We start from the raw sequence: 24,958 nt of genomic DNA, 5'->3' as shown, positions 1-24,958 counted from the left end.
AAACCTTGCCATGATACGGGTACCTGAAAATAAATCACATTCAAGACTAATTGCAGGTTGTGGGTCCTTTGGTGTTGTGATCTGGAAAGCGATAAACTCAGGGGAGGAAAGTGACCTGGAAGAAGCTGGTTATAAGGAGATGCCCTGAGGGGCACAGCTCTCTGCGTCAATTTTTGTACATTTATGTAGACCAGTGATTTCAAAGACATATTGCCCTAAGCCACACATGCTGGCTTTTTCCCTTCAAATTCAGTATAGAAATCATCTTACACAACTCATAAAAGTAACAATGATAGCTGATAATAACATGAGATAATAGATGTAAAATTACCTCAGACATTTTAGATCCCATTTAGATCTAGTCCTTAATTATCCTTTGAGACAAATGTCATTATCCCCATTGTCTGTTTAACAAAGTAGACAACTGAGTTTCAAAGAGATTAACATTCTAACTGAATGATGTGTCAAAACTTGGAATAGGACTGAAGTTTGACTCAGAAGTTTGTGTTTGTTCCATGGTTTTCAGCTGATGCTCAAAGTCACTGCTTTGTGTGACTGAAGCTGACAGCACTCCAAGGCGCCGCTTCCCGTAGTGCCTGAGCCCAGTGGCCCTGGAGGCTCGCTCAGCACAAGACCTTTGCCACCTGGATCAAGTTTCCCTTCCTGGGGTAGCCCTGAGGACTCCCCTTGTATTTCTTTTTGCATCTCTCTCTTTTCCAAGTTGGAATCTGGTTTGGGGGATTATCTTACTTGTGTGGCACCCACAGCTCAGAATTAAAGCTCTTTCATGCAACCTGCCTTCCGTAGCTGAAAGGTGTCCCCCACCCCGCCGCCACCGCCCCATCACTTGCATCAGCTGCTTTCTTGTCCTAGGTAGTTCTCCTCAGAGAAATTCTCATCAGTGTATAAAGACTGTAGTTTTTAACACTGTGTTAGAAACTTTACCTAGTTTTCAAGTATGATTTAGAAGTCTTAGCTCTTTCAGTCCAACATTAGAATGATAATGTATCCTCCTATGCAGTTTTTTGGCTTGTGAGTTGCATGCCTCATCCCTGATCAAAACGCCCTCTTGTTTTGCATGTCAAATTCGTCAATTGCATTATAGCTTTGAGTGTATTTTGTAAATCTTAGTATAGGGGAGTTCTTTACAAAGTGTGTTGTCAGCTCAGAAAGAAGTATGAGACCGACTTTAATAATATGCTTCCAAAGTGCTTTGTGAGAACCCTGCAAACCGTGGGGGTTTCCATTAGCAAAACATTAAAATTTAGTTCTGTGAAATCTAGGGGCTTTCTGATGTTAAGCTGTAACACATTTGGACTGAAAATTTAAATCTCATTTCATAAGCATCCTGTGTCAGTTTCTCTGCAGTGCAGGAAATAGGTTTAAGAAAAGATGAGAAAGATATATAACTGCTATGCAGGATGCCCTGCATACTGGTTCATACTAATGTGGCCATTTCCAGGAATCAGTGGCTGATTATTTTTCACGTGATATACTTAAAATACAGTGATGGGAGAATATCCACATTCAGTCAGATTCTCAAATGTCTTTGCTCATGCAGTCACATGTTCTTATACTTACCACTAATGCTGACATGTAGACACATGCATCTGAATGTTATATATGATTTCTCATGTTCCTGTTTTTACATATCATTCAAGACACATTTTAAGATAATTCACTTCTGATATATTATGCTTCTAAAGAATCTCAAAAGATTTTTACTAGAAGGGCACACTGGTTTAAGAAACTACAAACATTAGCTCATAGATTTTCACAGCACAAGAACCATTTCCCCCCATATATCAGTTTGTCTTTATTATATTAGTACGTTATTCTACATTATTTATGGTGGCAAATCTAGGCTCAGAGATTTTTTTAAAACCTGCTTAAGATCACAAATAGAATAAGAAATATATATATTGACAACTTACTCTGTGCTGTGTTTTATGTGTATTCATCAATCCTCATTTGATGATGCAGCACTGTAGCTCTGAGAGGTTAATTAATGAATCTGAGTTAAAATTAGCCCAGTTTAGGACAAGAGTTCTTAGTGCTGGGTGTCTGATTTGATCCCCAGTGGCTGTCCGCTTCACATATTTTCTTTCCCTGGTCCTTGGATCAGGGCAGGGTAAGAACACACACCCAGGGCCTCCAACTTCATTGACCACAGAGTATACCCTTGAAGGAGTGTCAGTTTTATAAATACAAGAATTTGATTGATGTGGAAGTTTCAACAGATGTGATGGTTAGAGTTAGCAAGTGTCCCCACAACAGGAATTATTTTTTACATGGTGCCTTACTCATGAGAGCACAACTGTAAACACATCTGCCCGGGAGTCACCCTTGGCTGGAAGTGACAGAAGTCGCTTCAGTGGCTCAGTAGCGAATGTTCGGAATAACCTCTTATCTAAACCGATGCACTTGAGAGTGACTGGTTGCCACGATGATCACAAATACAGATAACACACAATCAAAATCAAATCTCTCCCGATACTTCCCATAACTGTTTGAAACATGTACCCTGCGTCCTTTGCAAAGCCTTGGCTTTGATTCAGCCAAGAGAACCCATCTAGAGAAGTGGCGATGGGTCATTCTGGAGTGGTATCCCTGACCTTCCCATCCTGTAAAGTGAGGTCGAATTCCCCGGCGATCAACTTCAAAGCTGCACGTAGAACATGTGTGTTAGTCACCTCCCCACCCTATCCTCAGAGGTCCAGTCTCTTTGCGGTTTCAGTCTGGCTCTTCAACTTCCCCCGTGACATCTGATGTGTGGGAAGTGTTCCAGCTGCCGCTCGGTCAGGTTCCCTTTGAGGACGGCAGCAGCAGAGGGCATTCTATATCTGACTGAACAAATGGCTCCACAACTTCAGAAAAGGCCCGTGTGAAAGCAGCTGCCACAGTTCCTCATGGGCTGCAGGGACCAAGAGAGGCCTCTGACTTCCACTTGCACACCTTCGCTCTGTGTGGGGCTCAGGGCAGGAACCCCGGGCGGGAAGCCTCACGCAGGGCACACACACAGCTCCTGAGAATGAAGATGTGGCTGCAGACACGCCTGTGAGCGAAGCCTAGGGGTTACCTCCGTAGCTAGGGAGGAAGTGTGACTGAAAACCTTGACCTTGAAGATTCTGGCTGAAAAATCCATCATGGGTCACAGATACAACTCAGAGCTGAATGGGATCCATGTGTGAGGCCCCTGCATCACTTTCTGGGGTTTTTCCAGCGCTCTTCACGGGGTGTCTTCAGGGAGCTCCAGGGAGGCTTCACCATGAAAACGTCTATTCCTGGTGTATTTTCAGCAGTTCATGTGGTAACGGAAGCAAAGGCACCGTAGCTCAGGGCTCACTTGGCTTCATTAGCCCCACATAACGCTTACTCTGAAGAGTCCTTGGACCTTCGAAGCTCATCATCTTCAAAGGTGATTGGCTTGGCTGTTCATTTTCAAAGTGAGTTCTAATTGAGTGCTTTTTAAGCAGAAGCCAAATCATCCTATGAACTGTATGTACAGGTTCAAGGCCAGCTTAGGAGGCTGGGAAAGCCCAGGGGGAAAGCAGCTTTCTGTGCCCTGAGGGTGAAACTCGGGTCTGAAAGTGGCCCAGAAGCGGGATCCGTGCCCAGAAAGCTCAAGAAGAAACCACAACTTCCTCACAGACCTTGTCCTCACAGCTGCGCCCAGCACCTCACAGGAGGCTCACAGTTTCCAAATAACTTTAAGTAGGGCAGGAGCAGGCCACAGTTAGGACCGTCTTCTTTCTTTCTTTCTTTTTTCCTTATTGGTTAAAACCTTTAATTATTAGGAGGCACTTTTGAAGACTTCTGAGGAACACTGTGGTGGAAAGACAGCATTTATGGTTAAAGATAATTTCTAGTGAAAGGAGAGTGTGTGGTACCTTCACTTCTAACTTATGTTCAGGATTGACATGCTGCTATCATCACATCCTCTGTCCTCTGTTCAAGTGAAGACATTAATTAGTGGGTATTGCACACTATTCAAAGGAATACAATACTCAAAGAGCTTTTTTTTTTTAAAATTAAACCAGTGGAGAAAGTATTCCTTGCTCGTTACCCATTGTTTAATACATGGCAGAAAAAAAATCAATGTTATTAAAGAAGTACAACAAAGTGGCATGAGATTAGAAGGTATAGAACTCATCCAGTATTCTTACCTGGATAATCCCATGAACAGAAGAGTCTGGAGGGCTACAATCCACGGGGTCATATGGGTTCCATTCCCAGGGGACTCCATGGACACCTGGTGGTCTGGCCCATGATATCTACAGACGGAGTGACCTGAGAGTGGGATCTTAAACTCTTTCATCTACTATTGGAGTTAAATTAAAAAAAAAGAAAAAAAAAACCCAACAACAACACTGTCAATTAGCATATCAAAAACTTTAGAAGGCTTAAGGGGTATACCTGGGGATCTGTAGGAAAAAATGAAATTCAAATCAATTAAGGGGTGATTTCTGTATAATTGTTTTTATTTATTTTTGGCTGTGCTGGGTCTTCATTGCAGTGCGGGCTTCTCTGTAGTTGCGGTGAGCGGAGACTCTTCCCCAGACCTGGTGCGTGGGGCCTCTCATTGCGGTGGCTTCTCTGGCTGCAGAACACAGGCTCTGGGGCGCACAGGCTCAGTAGCTGTGGATCCCGGGCTCTAGAGCAGAGGCTTCAGTAGCCGTGGATCCCGGGCTCTAGAGCACAGCCTCAGGAGCTGTGGCTCATGTTCTTAGTTGCTTTGTGGCATGTGGGGTCTTCCTGGATCAGGGATGGAACCAGTGTCTCCTGCATTGGCAGGCAGATTCTTCACCACTGAGCCAAGAAAGCCCTGAGGGATGATTTTTAAAACTTTCTATTTTGATATACTTTGAGATTTAAGGCTTAGAAACTTACTGCAGAGTTCACGTATAATTTTTACACAGTTTCCTTAGTTTTAACATCTTATGCAACCTCTTTACAGTTAGTAAAGCTAGAAAATTAACATTGGCACAGTTTGTTGTTGTTATTGTTCAGCTGCTCAGTTGTGTCTGACTCTTTGAGACCCCATGGACTGCAGCTTGCCAGGCTGCCCTGTCCTTCACCACTCCTGGAGCTTGCTCAAACTCACATCCATTGAGTTGGTGATGCCATCCAACCATCTCATCCTCTGTCATCCCCTTGTCCTCCTGCCCTTAATCTTGCTCAGCATCAGGCTCTTTTCTATGAGTCAGCTCTTCGCATCAGGTGGCCAAAATATTGGAGTTTCAGCTTCAGCATCAGTCCTTCCAATGAATATTCAGGACTGATCTCCTTTAGGATGGACTGGTTGGATCTCCTTGCAGTCCAAGGGACTCTCAAGAGTCTTCTCCAACACCACAGTTCAAAAGCATCAATTCTTCTGCGCTCAGCTTTCTTTATAGTCCAACTCTCACATCCATACATGACTACTGGAAAAACCATAGCTTTGACTAGACGGGAAATTTGTCAGCAAAGTAATGTCTCTGCCTTTTAATATGCTGCCTAGGTTGGTCATAGCTTTTCTTCCAAGGAGCAAGCATCTTTTAATTTCATGGCTGCACTCACCATATGCAGTGATTTTGGAGCCCAAGAAAATAAAGCCTCTCACTGTTTCCATTGTTTCCCCATCTGTTTGCCATGAAGTAATGGGACCAGATACCATGATCTTAGTGTTTTAAATGTTGAGTTCTAAGCCAAGTTTTTCACTCTCCTCTTTCACTTTCATCAAGAGGCTCTTCAGTTCCTCTTCACTTTCTGCCATTAAGGTAGTGTCATCTGCATATCTGAGGTTACTGATATTTCTCCATGCAATCTTGATTCCAGCTTGTGCTTTACCCAGCATTTTGCATGATATGCTCTGCATATAAGTTAAATAAGCAAGGTGAAAATATACAGCCTTGACATACTCCTTTCCCAATTTTTGAACCAGTCTGTTGTTCCAGTTCTGGTTCTAACTGTTGCTTCCTGACCTGCATACAAGTTCCTCAGGAGGCAGGTCAGATGGTCTGGTATTCCCATCTCTTTCAGAATTTTCCAGTTTGTTGTGATCCACACAGTCAAAGGCTTTGGCGTAGTCAATAAAGCAAAAATAGATGTTTTTCTGGAACTCTTGCTTTTTTGATGATCCGACAGGTGTGGCAATTTGATCTCTAGTTCCTCTGCCTTTTCTAAATCCAACTTGAACATCTGGAAGTTCTTGGTTCATGTACTGTTGAAGCCTACCTTTAGGAGAATTTTGAGCATTACTTTGCTAGCATGTGAAATGAGTGCCATTGTGTGGTAGTTCGAGCATTCTTTGGCACTGCCTTTCTTTGGGATTGGAACGAAAACTGACCCCACCTCAAGCTTCCCTGGTGGGTAAGTCAGTAAAGAATCTGTCTGCAATGCAGAAGACCCAGGTTCGATTCCCAGGTTGGGAAGATCCCCTGGAGAAGAAATGTCAACCCACTCTAGTATTCTTGCCTGGGAAATCCCGAGGACAGAGGAGCCTGGCGGGCTACAGTCCATGGGGTGACAAGGATCAGACACAAATTAGTGACTAAACCACCACCAGCTTTTCCACCCCTCAATATCCACTGCCCTTTGGACCTGTTCCCTCTCCTTATGTGTGGGCTGCACTTTCAAACCTCTCTTGACTTGAGTTTGGTCATGTGTCTAACTTTGGCTAAAGTATGTGGTTCACGTGATGGTATGACAGTTTCAAGGTTAGGCTGCAAGGGGTGTGGCATTTTCTTTGCTTTCTTGTGCCCCTGAGTTTCTAGGAAAAGAGCACTTTGAGGCGAGCTGCCAGTCCCGGGGGCAGACACAGGGAGGAGAGGCAGGCCTCCTGACTGTCCCCAGGCTAGCGCTCACGGGTGTGGATGGCCTCATGCGAGCTCCGCCCAGCCGGCCACCAGAGCCCAGATCCTCAACTCTTCCTTGGACCCATGAGAATAAAAGATTACAGTTTTAAGCCACTGAGTTTGGGAGTAGATTTTCATTGCAATAGCTAACTGATAAAGCACACAGCAATTATTTCTATCAGAGCTAGAGGAAAGTAAATGTTTAGTATCCAAATTTTTTTCTTTAATTTTTTTTCTGCTATAAATGGGGAAAAAAATTAACATTGAGTATGTTGGGATGGTAAATATATGGCTGTTTGTTGTAATTCAAATTTTTCTATATGTTTGAAATACCTTAGTATCTCTTAAAAATAAAATGTTTTAAAAAGTAGACATGAGCTGTGGTTCATCTAGGCATGGGATATTATTCAGCACCAAAAAGAAATGAGCTGTCAACAACAAGGTCCTACTGTATAGCACAAGGAACTATCTCCAATATCCTGGGATCAATCATAGTTGAAAAGAACATTAGAAAGAATGTATATATGTGTGTATGATGGAGTCATTCTGCTGTACAGTGCAGATTGGCACAGCCTTGTAAGTCAACTATACTTCAGTTTAAAAAAAAAGAAATGAGCTATCAAGCCATGAACAGAAATGGAGGAAACTTGAATGCATCTTACTACGCGGAAGAAGCCAATCTGAGCAGAAAGAAGCCAGTCTAACATACTGTATGATTACAACTACATGACATTTTGGAAAAAAGCAGAACTATGGAGGCGGTGTAAAGATCAGTGGTGCTGGATGTTAGTGGGGAGTGAAGCGTGAATAGCTGGAACACAGAGGATTTTTAGGGCAGTGAACTATTTTGTATGATACTATAGTGGTCGATATATGTCATTACAGGTTTGTCCAAACCCATAGAAGGTTTAACACCAAGAACCATAAACTATGGACTCCAGGTGATTATGGTGTGTCAATGTAGATTCATCATTTGTAGCAGATGAACCATCCGGTGCGGAATGTTGATAATGGAGGACGGGGAGGGTGTGAGTGGGAAATCCCTTTTCCTTCCCCTCAGTGTTGCTGTGAACCTAAAACTGCTCTAAGAAATAAAGTATATTTTGACGAAAAAGTAAAATTAGAGTATTAATTGCCTGATTTTATATTACTTCATTTGTGATTTTATGCCTATATCAATTCTCTGATTTTTTTTCCACATTCATTACTGATTTCCTTAAATGGTTTATTGTTCATATTTATGTTTATATCCAAATATATCCCAGATTTTTCATGTTTTAATGAAATACTCTTATAAATTGCTGTATAAAAATAGAATAAAATAAAACAGGGGCCTCCCTGGTGGCTCAGTAGTAAAGAATCTGCCTGCCAGTGTAGGAGACTTGGATTCCATCCCTGATCTGAGAAGATCTCATATGCCATGGAGCAACTGAGTTCATGCACCACAGCCTGTGCCCTAGAGCCTGTGCCCCACAACAAGAGAAACCACCGCAATGAGAAGGCACCGCTTGCCGCAACTAGAGAAAAGCTCACGCAGCAATGAAGACCCAGCATAGGCAAAAATAAATAAATAAATTTTAAAAAATAAAATAGATTTTGTGATCTTTTAGTTCTATTTCCAGCTTGGTCATGATCTTATCTAATAATTTGTGAATCATTTCAACACATGGTTAAAATCTGAAAAGTAGTGAGTGCTAACCCATCTCTCATTTTCCTGCAACTTTTCAGAAGGAATGAGACAACCACAACAGCTAGAGAGAGCTAAGTTCCTCTGGTTTTGGATTGTGATAGAAGCATTTGAAGCTGAAATTCCATCACTTCCACTAGCTTTGTTCATAGTGATGCTTCCTAAGGCCCACTTGATTTCACACTCTAAGATACCTGACTCTAGGTGAGTGATCACACCATCGTGGTTATCTGGGTCATTAAGATCTTTTTTTTTTTTTTTGTATAGTTCTTCTGTGTATTCTTGCCACCTCTTCTTAATATCTTATGCTTCTGTTAGGTCCATACTGTTTCTGTCCTTTATTGTGCCCATCTTTGCATGAAATGTTCCCTTGGTATCTCTAATTTTCTTGAAGAGATCTCTAGTCTTTCCCATTCTATTGTTTTCCTCTATTTCTTTGCATTGTTCATTTATGAAGGCTTTCTTATCTCTCCTTGCTATTTTCTGGAACTCTGCATTCAAATGGGCTTATCTTTCCTTTTCTCCTTTGCCTTTCACATCCCTTTTTTTCTCAGCTACTTGTAAGGCCTCCTCAGACAACTATTTTGCCTTTTTGCATTTCTTTTTTTAGGGATGGCTTTGAGCATGGCTTCCCATACAATGTTACAAACGTCTCAATTTATTTGTCACTTCCACTGTATAATCATAAGGGATTTGATTTAGGTCATATCTGAATGGCCTAGTGGTTTTCCCTACTTTCTTCAATTGAAGTCTGAATCTGGCAATAAGAAATTCATGATCTGAGCCATAGTCAGCTCCAGAGTGACATTAGTGATCGTTGTTAAATGGGTCCTGGCAACCCTAAACCAGGAGCCACCTTGCAGTATTACTGGAGGGTGGTTCAAAGTTCCTCTCATGGACTTACTCAGTAAGCCTGGCACTCTGAGCTCTTCAAGCCGTCCTCAGATACAGGTCCTTCCTCGGTCTGCCATCTGCCTCTGTTATGTTCACAGTGTTGCCTTGGCTGCCATCTCAGGTTGGGATTTTGATGGAAACATAAAATAATGTTTTAGATTAGAATTATATCCAGGAAGGCTCATCCCACCTTCTGTGCCTTCCTGCTTTTGACAGTCATGTAGTTTTTGTATATGCGTGTTTTCTCCAACTGCTATTAATTTATAACAAAGAAGTGATAGGATGAAATAGAGTTAGTATTCTTAGTAACATATTCTTAAAAAGTGGGCACATTCCATCTGTCATTTTAACTAAATCTCTTGATTACAGAAAATTTCCTAGGCAACGGACATTCTACTGACAAAGATTCTCTGCTTGACCAAACTTCAGTGCTTCTGCACCTTCTTTTAGGCCCATCTATGCACTTTCTTAAAAAAATCCAATTTTAGCAAGACTCCTGCTAAGTCAGTTCAGCGAGACTCCCCCATCATCTTTATCCAATTGCTGTGAGTATCTGATTGGTTCCCACATCCCCCAGCACCCCCAGGTGATATCTGATCATCTGGCCTGTCTTCAGCAAGACTCCTATTATGTCACTGCAGCCAGAATACTCCCTTACCCCTGATATTTCCTATTAGTAATTTTCTATCCACTGTTCCCTACACTGCTCCTTGACTATAAATTCCCAAGTCTCCCATGCTGTATTCAGAATTGAGTCCAGATCTATCCTGAGATCTCTTTTCTCCTCTTACAATGCTCTGATTGAAATGTTTTTACTGCTTTAACTACTGCCTGGTTCTTTTTTTTAAAAAAAAAAAACCCACTAACTTGGTATTGCATAGCAATGCAAGAATGTTTATGTCAAGAAAAAGTTGTGCAATTGGAAATAATATTTATATGAATAGTTTCAAGAGGTGACCTTCCTCTATTATGAAGATTATAAAGTTTTTATTATATTATTATTCCTAGTAATTGCTGTTATCATCCCAATATTGAGGCCACAAATATTCATCTCTCTTAAAGATTTCACATAGTTTGGTACAGGTTCTCTTACTTTTCTCTCTCTTTTTTCATCTTTTTGGAATTCTTATGAGGTTAGATGTGGGAAAAAGTAATTTTCTTTTGGAAATGGAAAGATTTTTCAGACTTCATTGGAAGTTAATGAGGTGGGGGATTAATTGAGACCTGCTGATTCTCAGGCCATAGCTCACAAGTTGTTCACATTTTTCATGGGTTCCTCATTATAAATGACTAGGAATTATGAGAAAATTATAATAAGGTTATTACTACTGGAAATTTTCAAGTTGTCCATAGAGGTGCTTTCTTTTTAGGAAAGAATATTCAGTGAATCATGGTTCCTTGCGTGAACCCCTATTAAGGAAAAAAAGTTCAAAGGGGATGTCCAGAGACTAACTCTCTGGGACTACAGTGAATTCTTAGTCAACGGGGGAATTTCTCAAGCATTCTAAAAACCTAACCAGAACTGTACCTGTCAGCAGTGTTTGTCTTCCAGGTCAGAAACATTTAGTGAGTATAACTTAAAATGCTAAGAATCTACAGCTCCCTCTTAAACAATTGTCTTCATCCTCTCAAGAGAACTGAACATAATGGGACTCTGCATGTTTAAATAATTACTCATTTCCTGCAAATGCAAAACCTAACAGTTACATGAAATGAGGATCACAACTAGTTGTGTCTTATAAATGTGTATTAGAAATTTCAAAGAATTCAGGGCCAGAGAAAGAGTGGACCTCTGCCTCTAATCTGGAAAGTTTCCTTTTAAAATCACCAATAGGAATTTCTTTTTGCTGCCAGTTGGCAAAAATGACTCTATTAGTATGAGTTTATTTCATAATTCATAGTTCCTATACTAAATCAAAGTTGTGCAGGTGAAATTTGAAGGGCCATTGATCATTAGTATTTGACCTGAAATTCTAAGTAGGCTAGAAATTTCTAATATTTATTGGGTACTTGAGGTATTTACCTTGTCTGTCAGACTTCAGATAAAAAATCACAGGAAAAAACTATTCTGGAGAGAATCTCTGGAATTCATCTGGAATTCTGGAAAACATCTCCCTTGTTAAAATATATAGAGAAAATGTGCTTTTATAGCCACCCTTAGCAAATCATTGTGGCCTTTCATAATCTTTATAAAGTAAACCAATATAACATTTTTAGAGAAAAAATAAATTATGTTCTTAATTCATTGGATAAAAAGTGGATGTAACAAGAGTAGAAGAAAAAGAACGGTTAAGACTTTCTCTTGTCAGACACAGCTGGACATTAGTGAAAGTGGTGAAAACAGATTTAATTCAGTAACTACTGACTGTGCAAAAAAATGCTGAACTCCATCCAGATTTGCACAGCGATGTGGGGCATGTTAAAGGCAGAACGGAGGAGTGGGGGGGGTGACTGGGTCTCCAGTGGAGTCAGGGAAGTGAAACTATAAGGGGTGGGTCAGTGCAGAAGGCTCCACTACTGTGTCTGCCAGTAGCAGGCGTGGAAGTTAGCCTCTATCCTCAACAGAGCCTGGGAGGCAGGCCCATCCTTCCTCAAGGTCACCTTTCAAAGGAACAGCTTGTGGGTCCTTGAGAAAGGCAGTCCTGAGTTGTAGGAAGTACAAATACCTCTGAAAGAGACAGAGGAAGGATTCTCAGTTCGAAACACTTTTTAGTAAATACTCTAAGAAAGGGAGGTCAGAGGACTCTCATCAGGTGTTGCCTAGAACAAATGGTAAATTCTTGCGACAGTTCTGAGCTTTTCCAGGCAGGAACACCCCTCTCCCTCTGCTTTCCCTCTGCCTTACCCCCACACCCCCCTCCTCTTATTCCCTCTTCCTGGATCTGATAAGATGAACTCCAAGAGAGAAATTATCACTCTAAGTATTTTAAACATGAAGAGTTTTAATTCAGAAAATTATGTGCTTATACACATATTAGAAGTGACGGGAGAGGAGTCTGGGCTGGGCGCCCAGGACTGATCCCAGAATGACCCTCCTGGGAGGCTGCTACATCTGAGGCCTTTACTAGAGTTGTAGGTTGTAGAACAATTCCCAGAGCCCTAATGCAGGCATTGTGTGTGTGTGTGTTAGTCCCTCAGTCATGTCCAACTCTTTGCGACCCCATAGACTGTAGCCCGCCAGGCTCCTCAGTCCATGGGATTCTCCAGACAAGAATACTGGAGTGGGTTGCCATTTCCTTCTCCAAATGCAGGTGCTAATCCCTGGGAATTAAGTAGCTATCGCTGCGGCCGCTGTGGCTGACTTCCAACACTCGGGGCGCTGGAAAGTGGACTCCCATAGCTACAAGCTAGGCACTGACTCTTGTCACCCAGGGAGCAGGAGAACAGGGCCTGGAAATTTGCTGCGGGAACACCTCCGGTTTCCACAGCCTTGCTCACTAGCAGAAGGAAGATCAGTTTGAGTCTGCTGTACTTCCAAATTTTTAAGTCAACGGAAGCCAGTTTGCATCCAGAACACTGGCCACAAAAGTGTCTTGGTGTCTTTCTACTTTCCTCCTGCTTTTCTCCCCTCCCCCATCTTATAAGTGGATTAGTATATCCTTGAAAAGGGCTGAACATTGATGAGCTTTGAAAACTAAACATGAAATAGGTGAATCCCATGCTTTTGTGTAGTTCACGGTCTAACAGACAGGTAGACACAGAGTGCTTGAATAGCTTTATGCCTGCGGGGTTTTAGAAACAAAGGAAGTTAACTCTATATGAAAGCAGAGCCGTTGTCACAAAAAATAAGCTAACTGCTGTTTATGGAAAGGTCAACTACAAGGTTGTCCACTGGGGAGTAGGTAGAGGGTCTTCTTAGAACAAAAAGTCTAAAAATGTAGATTTCAGAACGCCTAGGGAGCTAAAGAATAGCAGGTCAGTGCAGTTGTGATGCAAGGTTAGTGGCTGTAACTCTAGAAGAGTGTCTTTGGAGGTGAGAGCTCATCTGTAAGAAGGAGCTCCGACTCCTGAAAGAGGAGGAGTATCTCAGCAAGATGCTTCTTGGTCTTCCTTTAGCCTGGCTTTGTAGTTGCTGGAGGAATTAGGCCCAGGCCTGTGATACCCAGGGCCTGCTTCCCGATGAGTATTTCCCCTGTAAACTTCTAACTGTATTTACTTCTCAGGGCTTCCCTGGTGGCTCAGATGGTAAAGGCTCCACCTGCAATGCCGGAGCCCTGGGTTCGATCCCTGGGCTGGGAAGATCCCCTGGAGGAGGGCATGGCAACCCACTCTAGTATTCTTGCCTGGAGAATCCCGTGGACAGAGGAGCCTGGAGGGCTACAGTCCACAGGGGTCACAAAGAGTCAGACATGACTGAGCGACAAAGCACTTTTACTTCTTAAGCTTAACAGAACACAGAATGTCTTCATTTTTATGGGCACGTGCATTTCGTTTTTTGATTCATTTATCACATCTTAAGCTCTGGTTGTGCTGGGCCACGTACTCAGTGCAGAGGAGAAGCAGATGACTGTGTCCGTGATGAGGAACCTTCGGTGGGGAAACAGACATGCAGACACTAGCAGTGTGATCACACAGTTGATCCAAGGGGACATCATCCACAATGCGCTCAGAACCCTGAAGAGGTCTCTCCTATGTCACCTGGAAACATCAGCAGGGACTTCACAAGAGAAGCAGTGTCTTAACTGACAAGTAAAGGCTAAACGGGAATTTTCGAGATGGTTTAATATGTGGGAGGATGTTCCAGGGAGAAGAAGTGGCCTTTCATGGATCAGTAGTCCTTGGCGAGGAGAACCCTGAATGTTAGGGGAAAGGGTGACATGACTGGGATGTCACTGTGAGGACATACAGGACCCAGGATGGGTCCTTGAGAAGGCGCCAAGTCCAAGACTGGCTAGCAGAAACTGCAGGTGTCTGAGGACTAGAGAGGAAAGGGCCTGGGGCATCAGAGAGGGCTTGTGGGTGGGCCGGAGAACCTGATTAAGGCTTGGATTGGGAAAGAATGCAGGGGCATGGCTGCAGGTTCTGAGAGCAGTGGGGGTTCCATCCAGAGGTGATACAAGTGCTGTAGCGAAGCGGGAGACAAAACCCACCCATGGCAGAGGCACGTCTCTGAGACTGGCAGAAACTAACTTTGGATGGGGTATCCGCACATGTCACGGAAAGCTCACAGCGCCAGGGGCCTTTAAGGGAGTGAGGTGGAAAAGCATAGCAGAAGAAGTCAGTAGATTCGAGCCTATTGTTAGTTGTATAGATAACTATAGATGACGATTGTAACTGTAGATTTGAATCTATAGGTAGTTCTGTGATGTTGGACACCTTCCAGAGTCGGTGAGTTCCTGGAGCTACCAGGTATAGAGTTAAGGCTGTTACATTTCATAATCTGTACCCCATTTCCAGTTCTCAATTGTCTTCAAGATGTGGTGAAATCTTTAGTGGGTTTTGTTGTGGTGATACTGTTACATAACCTTAAGAAGGCAGATTCAGCTGCGGTAAGGAACCACCTGCTAATGCAGGAGACATAAGAAATGCACATTTGATCCCTGGATCAGGAAGGTCTCCTGGAGGAGGGCATGGCAACCCATTCTAGCATTCTTGCCTGGAGAATCCCATGGGCAGAGGAGCCTGGCGGCTACAGTCCATGGGATAGCAAAGAGTCAGACACCACGGAAGTGACTTCGCACGTAGCGCATGCATAGTTATCTGGCTTTAAGAAGGCAGATTGAATTTGGGGAACTGGGACTTAGACCTAAAGTTTCAGCTCGGCAACTTGGTAGCTTCGTGAGCTTGAGAAAGTAGTTTACTCTTCCTGAGCCTGTTTCCTTATTTCCAAGCTGGATAATGCTTGCCTGGCCTACCACATGAGTTGTTTTGAGGGTCAGATGTGATGAATGTGTAAAATACTGTGTTCTGTAATATACTACAGGAAATGTTTGAAACTAAGTGAGGTAATAGGCTACTTTGCTAACCCTGTGAGAAGAAACATAATCTGAGTGTAAGCAGTGCCTTTGCAAACAGAGAATAGCATTGAGGAAGATATTTTGAACAAAATGCAGATAGGAAATAGTGACCTGCCCCACAAGGTTGATGGAGAAGAGGCAGAGGAGAGGGGAGTGCTCACAGGGACAGGGGTGACAGGGGAGGTAGTTAATGGTATTTGCTTAGAATCTCTGTGCTGGATGCAGGAGCTAAGGTTCATCCCAGAACCAGGGGATTCGAACCTGCATCGTAACAAGAGGCCGAGTGATTCGTGTGCACTTTTGTGTCCCCTCTCCTAGAAAATATCAGAACTGAGTGCCGTGTTCCATCAAAGCTGGGTCTGCCCAGCTGACACTGCGAGCAGCCTGGGGCCTTTGAGTGACCCCTGGGCCCTAGCCTGACAACCGGACCTCGCTCAGGGCTCTTTCCTGATCAAGACACTACGGGAATTATTTCAACTAGTGGTCTTGCTTTCCAAGGAAATCAGGTGAAGGCAAAACACTCCAGTCAGAGGAATGTTGATGATGCGTTAATGACAAAGGGTACAGAGAATTTAAACCTAAAAAGAGAGGAGAGAGAGAATCTGTTGAACATTATATAACAAAGCCAAGAATATGAAAACCAATGAGTGCTGCCCCGGCAAACAGCTTGACCACAAACAATCTCATGAGAGACCCTGGGCCAGAACCACCAGCTGAGCTACTTCTGGAGAAACTCTGAGAAAAGAAATGTTTCTCATTTTATGCTGCTGAAAAGAAAACAAAAGAAAACCTCTGTGCTGACACTATGGAAAACTTATTTTGATGTGAAGTAAATTTTTGTTTTCTGGGTGAAAAGCAAGCCAAAATGAGAAATTGACTTCCAAATTTCAAGAAGCATATGGAAAGAGAACCAGGTCTTAGATATTTGCATCTCTGTCATCTCCACCAATATGTGTGTGTTAAGTCACCCAGTCAAGTCTGACTCTTTGTGACCCCTTTACTAGCCCCCTGGCAGTAGCCTGCCAGGCTCCTCTGTTCATCGAATTTCCCAGGCAATAATACTGGGGTGGGTTGCCATTTCCTACTCCTGGGGATCTTCCCCACCCAGGGATCGAAGCTGTGTCTCGTGCGTCTCCTACATTGGCAGGTGGGTTCTTCACCACTGAGCTACCTGGGAAGCCCACCTCCACTAATACTTTTATACGAAATGCTTAGATAATAAAAGATGATAGTCTATTTTTTCTTCTGTGGAAAGAGAGAGAAGGTTAACTATGAAGTGGTAAGGTTTTAGTAGCTCTTTATAGAATTAAATAAGAGGATTTCTTGATGCCTTATAAATAAAACCAGAAAACTTCGAGTACATGGGGACATTTCTAGAACCGAATATAGAATCCTCCGATGTGTTTCTGCTCCAGGTTTCTGCTGTTGCTACCATAAAGGGAGCAGTTCGGATGCTCTGTAGTATGGCTCCCTTCCTCAGGAATTTCTCTAATACTTGACACAGAGCTGGAGGAATGCAGACCTCTGGAGGTCGTATTTTATGTGTTGCTATGGCACTGTCTAAATATTATGAACAGAGCAGTGGTATATGACATACAGCAGCCTGGTGCCACAAAACCATGGCAGCTGGAAACCATAGTTCTGAGATGTAGGCTTCTAGCGTGAAAGATGGGCATGAATGTCTTTAATAAGTGAATGATTCTTCACTGCACTAAATTAGATCCAATGTGGAGATATGAGGTGTCAATTCAAAGCAGCTTTGGTCCAGGGAGGGTCTTGCAGACCCAACAGAGAAACAGGACAGGGCCTAGTGAGGGGCCGGCCTGAGGACAGGACTTGTAGCCTGGGGACCTCAACTGTGGCACTGATGCTCCAAACAGAGTTGCTTTAAAGTGCAGCCCAGAACTGTGGTTGGAGGAAACCAGATAACTTAATTCTGGGCCCTGCAAAGTCTCCAAAGAAAGGCATTCCTTCCTCTTCCAACTCCCCTGTTTTGAGCAGTTGAGACCCCAAACTCTCAGCTACCCAAACTGCAAGGTCTGATTCTTTCTCAGATTCCAATAATTATTTATGAAACTTTGTTCAAATTTTCATGTCAGAAGTGGTTGTTGTTCAGTCACTCGAAATGTGTGTGTCTCTTTGTGACCCCATGGACTGCACCAGACTTCCTGTCCTCCACCATCTCCCAGAACTTGCTCAAACTCATGTCCATTGAGTTGGTGATGCCATTCAACCATCTCGTCCTCTGTCGTCCCCTTCTCCTCCTGCCTTCAATCTTTCCCAGCAGCAGGGTCAGAAGTTACCCACCATAAAGTACACCTGTTTTTCCTCGCTGATATAGCTAAGCCAAGGTAAGTTTCATTAGAACAAGAAGTACAGCTCTGTGCTTCTTTTTGAATAACAGTTCTATGAATGCTATTTTCTTCTGTTCATTATGCCAAAGCCAGTTTCCTCTCTGAATGAATGTTTCTAATATGTGAATTCAAAATACAGCAAACCTACGTCACGAGCCAGCCTGAGTGAACAGGAACTAACAGCAGCTGGGGCTTTGTGGCTTCTCTTGTTTTCTTTCCTTTTTTTCTCCCCTTCTTCAGATAATTGCTATTGAATATTATTATTTCTTTTTAATTAAAGAGGGAAAAACAATTCTCAAGAATCTTTTTACCTACACCAAGAAATTCAAATTAAAAAACTGGAAACTTTCAAAAGAATGAAATTTACTTTGCAAAATGCAGAGAAATGCGTCCATGTCATTATCTGGATCAGTTTCCTGAACAGCAGAAAGTTTCCACTTCACTCTGGTTTTTTGGTTTCTCATCTGCCGTGCCAAGGATGAGATGAAGAGCCTGTTGTTCCCTCTTTTCTTGTTGGTTCCTCACTAAAAGCACGGGAATAAATTTTAACAAAGATTTTACCTCTTTTCAGCAGTGTCTTTAGACATGGCACCACCTGGATATCCTTGTCTGGAAAACTCCTTTTAAAGTGTGGGAGGTCTAGAAAAAAGTATAATAAGTAGAGGAAGTTCAAAAATATCTGTTGAATGAAACCATGTCTCAGAATTTTTTTCAAACATCAAACTACTCAGTTTTTCTTTCTCCTTCTTGAGGCCTTTGATACACAGTGGAAGAAAGTCAGCAAAACAGGATCAAAGTTCAATCACAATCAAGCGTAAACATTATAAATTAAGAACTTATCAAATTCAGTGACATTGTTGGTACAATCTTGAACCAAATACTGCTTGAAATAAGTGGCTCGTTCACCCAGTCTCGAAGATAGGCTTTGCTGCAAAGATTCTCGTTATGTTCCTCATTAGAAACGGTATACACCAGAGCTCTGGACAACTTTAGCTTTTCATCAAAGAGCAAACAAGAAAGTAATAGATAAATATGAAAAAAAAATTGCGTGGGCTTATTTATCATCCAGTCATTTCAAAGTGTCTTACCAGTCTCTCCCCTGTGCAGTGGAAATCTAAGCAGTTATCGTAAAGCTTCTTAAAAAACTAATGTTTAAAAGATATCCCTGACAAAGTGTGCTCAAAGTCAAGCCTTTATCAGTAAGCAGATGAAAAACCAACAGGCTTTTGCGACGCAACTCTGTGGTCTTCCTGCCTGTTGCCCAGCTTAGTGAGACATAAATCCTACTGAGTGGACAAAAATCGCCTGACACTTGCTGTTTCTAGGCTGTTGCATTTCTGAAGAAGGAAGTAGATTAGTCAACTGTGGCATCTGTGAGGAGCAGGACTGACACAGAGATAACGGATCATTGGTGTGCTTCATCAAATGACAGTGTACAGGGTGTCATTTGATGGCTTTGGAAGAGATGGTGTCTTTATCCTTTTGGCAAAGCTTGCCTGTGTTTTCTTGGTTGATGACTTCAAAATGGTTGTTCAGAATGAAAGAATTACAAATATATTAAAAAAATTAATTTCAGTCTCTATTCTAGTCATAAAGCAGTAGATTCTGTGTGAGTGGTTCTCAGCCAGGGGTGATTTTGCCACCCAGGGGACCTTTAGCAACCTCAAGACACACTTTTCATTGTCATGGCTCTGGGCTGGGAGCTAAAGGCCTGTCATGGTTGGTCAGAGGCCAGAGGTGGTGGTCCATGTGGTCCAGCCCGTAGGACGGCCTCCCTCTGTGAAGCAACTTCCAGCCCCAGGTTTGAAAAACTGTTTTATGTGACTTACCAGGATGAAAAAATTACTTAACATACATGACATAATCCTAAAATTGTTCTGGTCTTTTCGGGTTACAAAGCTAAACATATTTTTTTCATATATATTTTTAGAGGTTCATTGTCAAATAAAACAACTAGTTACGTTATATCCTGTTTGAAACTGCAAGACATAATTATATTTTTTAAGACATGAAAAGGAGACATATTTCCTCCTTTTATGTGTGTTTTAGGATCCATTCACCATCTCCTACCTATTCATGCACCCCCACATAGAAGCCATTTTCAAACCTGAAAATAAACTGAATGTAAACTGCGGGAGGGAAATGTTCTATTTCATATTGAATTTATAAGCACTAAAAACATTATTATAACCCATATTATACTGAGCTATTCAGTAGTAACATCTTTAGGCTTACCTCATCTCATTGAAGTATAAGAACAGAATGAGGATATAGTATCACTACACAGTGAAGTGAAAGTGAAAGTGTTAGTCGCTCAGCCATGTCCGACTCTTGGCAACCCCACCAGGCTCCTCTGGTCATGGAATTCTCCAGGCAAGAATACTGAAGTGGGTTGCCATGCCCACTTTTTCCAGGGGATCTTCCCAAACCAGGGATCAAACCTGGTCTCCTGCATGGCAGGAAGATTCTTTACCATCTAAGCCACTGAGGAAGACTTATTCATTGCACAGGAAGGATCAGTGCAATTCTAATTATAAAAAGCACTGGGAATCTGAATTCAGCTTTTTAAAATTTAATTTGACTTTTATTTTATAATGGAGTACAGTTGATTTACAATGCTGTGTTAGTTTCAAGTATACAGCAAAGTGATTCAGTTGTGCCTATAAAATATCTATTCTTTCTCAGATTCTTTTCCTATAAAGGTTATTACAGAATATTGAATGGAGTTCCCTATGCTATAAAATAGGTCCTTGTTAGTTGTCTATTTTCTGTATACAGTAATGTGTATGTGTTAATCCCAAACTCCTAACTCAGGATTCCACTTCCCACTCATCTCTCCCACTGAGAGGGAATAGGAAGTCAGGGATAGCCTGGAAAGAACATGAATATACCTCACTCAGCTTAGAGAAAAATGCCATGGTTCTACCTGACTTTGCTGTGGCTCGCAGATCATATTAGAGGAAAGCTCATTTCAAAGAAGTCAGTACCTCAGGCCCTGTTTGGAGTTAGGATGTGTATCTGTATGCATCTTTTACCAAGCTGGGCATAAAGATGGTGTGGATAAACAGTGAGCTCGCTTACAGAGACCCTGACTGTCTTCTGCTGTAATTACTGAATATCACTCCGCTTCTGTTAGACATTTTCAAATTATTTCTGAACTCCTGGAAGGGCCGTCTCACATATGGTCACCACGTGCCCCCAGCCCCATCCTGCCCTGCCCACCTGCCGGTCTTTCCTGAAATTATACTCCCCAGCTCTCCAGAGGTGACAGGGGTTCCTAATTGAGCTGTCTCCAGTTTCTCTTAAAACTGCTGCTCTCTGTCTTCCTGGGGAGATGCCGGAGTTGTGGATTTGGTTCTGAAGAGATTTAGGGAAAATACCCCTCTTTCCAATTTCTTGCTTCCTTCTGGGCCCCTCTCCTCCCACAGTACTGATTGATTAATGATTCATAGGGTCTGTGTAAAGGCAGTCCCTTCTGTCCCACAAGCAACTCCTAAAACTAACAGGAAAAACCCTTACCAGCTACAAGCAAAAGTCCAGACATGTCCACTACCGGTCTTTCCCATCGCTGTACAGTTCTTTTTTCCAGTGACAGACATAAGTAACATAACAACCTCTGCTCAATCTACTGGTTAAGTTTCCCAAATATTTATTTTATTTATTCCAGAAAATTACCAGGCTTCCTGGATAGCTCAAATGATAAAGAAACTGCCTGCATTGCAGGAGACCCAGGTTCAATCTCTGGGTCAGGAAGATCCCTTGGAGAAGGGAATGGCAACCTACTCCAGTATTCTTGCCTGGAGAATTCCATGGACAGAGGAGCCAGGTAGGCTACAGTCCATGGGGTTGCAAAGAACTGGACACAACTGAACAACTAACACACACACATTCCAAAAAATTTATTATCTACATTTAGCTTAAGATGGCAGCACAGATGTAATAGATGAATATTTCTTTACATTTATGTAACAGAACGATCATTTTGGAGATTAGAAAATAAACAATCTGTTCCAAAATGAAAGTCTGCTGCTGGTACAGAAAACTGATTGTGATATTTAGAAACAATTTCCCCCAATTTCTTCTTAGTCACATTTTAAATTCCTTGGTATTCAGTTTCAGCTGTCAAGTGAAAGGAAAAAAAAAAGGCTTTAATCAAAGGGAAATGAAGTAAAAAAGTAAATATTACAATACAGATGTCATTAGTCAAAATGCTTGTGACACAGGAAGAATTTTGATTAGCCTAGAACTTTTGAGAACCTAGATACCTTGAGAACTTTACATTTAGATGCACTACAGAATTACAGCTTTTCTGATTATTTCCACATTTGTATCTCCAGCCCAACCACCCTCCGGGACACCACCCTCATGAATCCTACTGCCAACCCCCTGTCTTCACTGCCCAAATGTCTAAGAGGCATTTCAGACGTCTGGGTATGAACCAAACTTCTCATCATTCCCCTCCACCACCTCCACGTCTGTCTAGACTTCCTTTTCTAAGCTCAGGGCACCTCCCATTTTTCTGTTCCTCAGGCCAAAAACCTTGGGGGTCATTCTTTATTCTTCTTGAAATTTTTCTTCCTCCCTACACAAAACCCATCTCTAATCTGTGAGTTTCATCTTCAAGATGTATGCAGAGTCTGAAACTTCTCACTACCTCTGCCAATACTATCTTTATACCAAGCCGCTGTCATCTCTCACCTGGATTATTGCAACAGTCTCTTGCCTAGTCTCTCATTTCTTCTTTGGGCCCCTTAGACTTATTTCAGCAAAGATGCTGCAAGTTAGATTGGTTAAAACTCTCCAATGATGTGTCATTTTGCTCAGAGAATAAGTCAAAATTCTAACAAGGGGCCTAGAAAGCCCTTCAAACGTGTCCCCTCACTTTCATATCTGTTTGATCTGACCTCAACTCCTGCCAAAGCTGGCTTCTAGGTCCTGGCAGATGGTTAAAGGATCTGCCAGAGCTACCTTGACATTTTTAATAATTTTGAGCAAGGGACCCCACATTTTCAGGTTACGCTGAGCCCCACAATTTACGAAGCCAGTTCCGTCTCTACTGTTCCTCTCGTCACCCACCAACCTCACGCTGACCCTTCATACTTGTGTAAACACTCCTGCAACCCCTTCCCTCCAGGTCTTTGTACTTGCTGTTGCCTCTGTAGGCCTCTCTTTTCCCCAGGGAGCTGGCCTGACTCACAGCTCCTCTCCTTCAAATATGTCCTGATGTTAACTTTCAGCAAGACTTGCTTTGACTGCACCATTTATGTTGCAAACTGGTTACCTGATCTTTTGGCTCTGCTGTATTTTTTTTCATTGTCCTTATGACCTTCTTACATAATAATGTCTTCTTATTTATTAATAGTCCATTATCTATATATCTCCTGTTTGAACATAATATGATTCATGAAGGCAAGGATCTTGATCTGTTGTATTGTTTTTTAATTGCTGTATACTGTGTGCCTGGTACATAGTAGGTACTTACAAAGTGGTTGTTGAGGGAATGAATAAGCATTGGCAACCGAGAACAGAGTCCCAGGTATAACCTCTGTGGTTAACTATATTTAACATGGAATGAAAAGCTATATATAGTTTTCACTGAATCTTGACTCAGAGCAAGTCTTTGTGTTGTTTTCATACATTACTTGTTTCACTCTAATTCAAAAAAATAATGTATTGAGTCTTAAATTGCACTGAAATATGAGAGAATTCCAGCCTATATAAAAGTAGTCAACTTTAGGCCAATTTTGAAATAGAAGCTATTTTGTGGAAAGGGGCATTGATGACTTTGCAACAGAACTATGAAAACCTAGTAAATTGGGATTTCTCCCAATTTAAGACAAACAAACAAAATACATACCTCTCTGTTCCCCACATCGTCTCCTCCCCCACCAGAACACAACCAAGTTAAAGTACATAAAGTACTTCTTGGCTTGTAAAACTGAAACTGATCAGCGGTGATGGCCGAGTCTGGACAGGAGTAGAGGCGGAAGTAACAGGCAGATCTGACTTGACTGTGCTGAGTTTCACTTCCTTTAAGCACTTCTCTGAGCGCGTGGCTCTTCTCGCCCTGCACGGCGTGTGCCGGGCCAAGACGCAGTGTGTGCCAGCACGTCTTGTCCTGTCCTGAACCCTCATGAAGGTGTTTATCTGTGAAGAGATGGCAGGGTACCAGTGCATCTCAGCCTATCTCTCGGGACAGTGTTTCTGTTTTCCCACTGAAATTGTGTTGTTAGCTTTGTTCTTTGAACCTTTACTATCTGGTGATCTTGTTTCTCCTTTTACGGAGAAGACAGAGGTGATTAGAGGAGAATTTCTACCTGACTTCTGGCCTCTGTGCCTGCAATTTTGTTTTCTCTCCTATTACCCAGGAGGAGACTGGAGTCGGCTCCTCCCCTCCAAAAAGATACTGCTCCAGCCATTCTCCTCTCTTTGGAATTTCCCCCTGGCTAGCATAATCTTTTCCATCAGCACATAGATGGGATCAAGTCCTCACTGTCCCTTTCCTAGTTAAGAAAAACATAAGATTTCTTGATCAACTACTGCCCCATTCTCCCTCTTTTTTAAGTGGCAAATCTCCATGGAAGAGGCAACTATGCCCACTCTCTTAAGTTCCCCATTTCATCCTGCATCAAGCTTGTACTTTCAGTATTTCACAGAGACTGCTCTTATCTACATCACTAAGATCTGGTGTCATTAAAGATCTGTGCCCAGATCACCTCTTACCCAAAGTATGAGTAAAACCAGACACAGCTGATTACTTCTTGACATATTTTTCACTTGCCTTCCCGGATAAGCCAGATTTTCCTTTTACTTCACTGGCCATTTCTTTTTATTTTCCATTGTTATTCCTCTTCATCGCCTGACTTCTCAATTTTGAAGTGACCCAAGGCCCGGTCCTCAAACCTCTCTTCCGTTCTCACTGTACTTCCTTTGAAATCTCATTCATTCTTGTGATTTTAATACTATCCATATGATTGAAAAGCCCCTGAATTTATATAACTCTCTGGATCTCTCCTTTAAACTTGAAATTGAAGTATCTCACCTTGAATGCTTACTTGTTCTCTCAAAATTAGGATGTCTATATTTCCCATCATGCTTAACTTGCTCTTGCCAATTTTATTTCTGATCCTCATGCATGGACATGTATTGTAGAAACTTCATTTTTCTATGTGCTCAGGCCATAGTCTTTAGAGTCAATCTCAATGCCTCTCACATCTTGTCTGTGGTACA

The 24,958-nt window shown here is 42.2% G+C and overlaps 1 long non-coding RNA gene across 2 annotated transcripts; it reads right to left on the bottom strand.

Annotated features, from left to right (window-relative positions):
- Positions 1–1,682: 1,682 nt before the first annotated feature.
- On the bottom strand, positions 1,683–23,906 carry LOC139037534 (uncharacterized). Of its 2 annotated transcripts, none has more exons than XR_011490413.1 (5): positions 23,586–23,906; positions 18,290–18,367; positions 9,428–9,533; positions 4,167–4,321; positions 1,683–3,826 (listed from the first exon to the last, which is right to left on the bottom strand). It is a non-coding gene; the product is annotated as an uncharacterized lncRNA (long non-coding RNA). The 2 variants fall into 2 exon arrangements; XR_011490412.1 differs by lacking the exon at positions 23,586–23,906 and adding an exon at positions 18,817–18,990.
- Between the last annotated feature and the right edge of the window lie 1,052 nt (positions 23,907–24,958).

The sequence above is a fragment of the Odocoileus virginianus genome, chromosome 11 (assembly GCF_023699985.2).
Source record: "Odocoileus virginianus isolate 20LAN1187 ecotype Illinois chromosome 11, Ovbor_1.2, whole genome shotgun sequence".
NCBI lineage: Eukaryota > Metazoa > Chordata > Mammalia > Artiodactyla > Cervidae > Odocoileus > Odocoileus virginianus.
The sequence above is the reverse complement of the archived record's forward strand: the minus strand, read 5'-3'. Positions and strand labels throughout refer to the sequence as shown.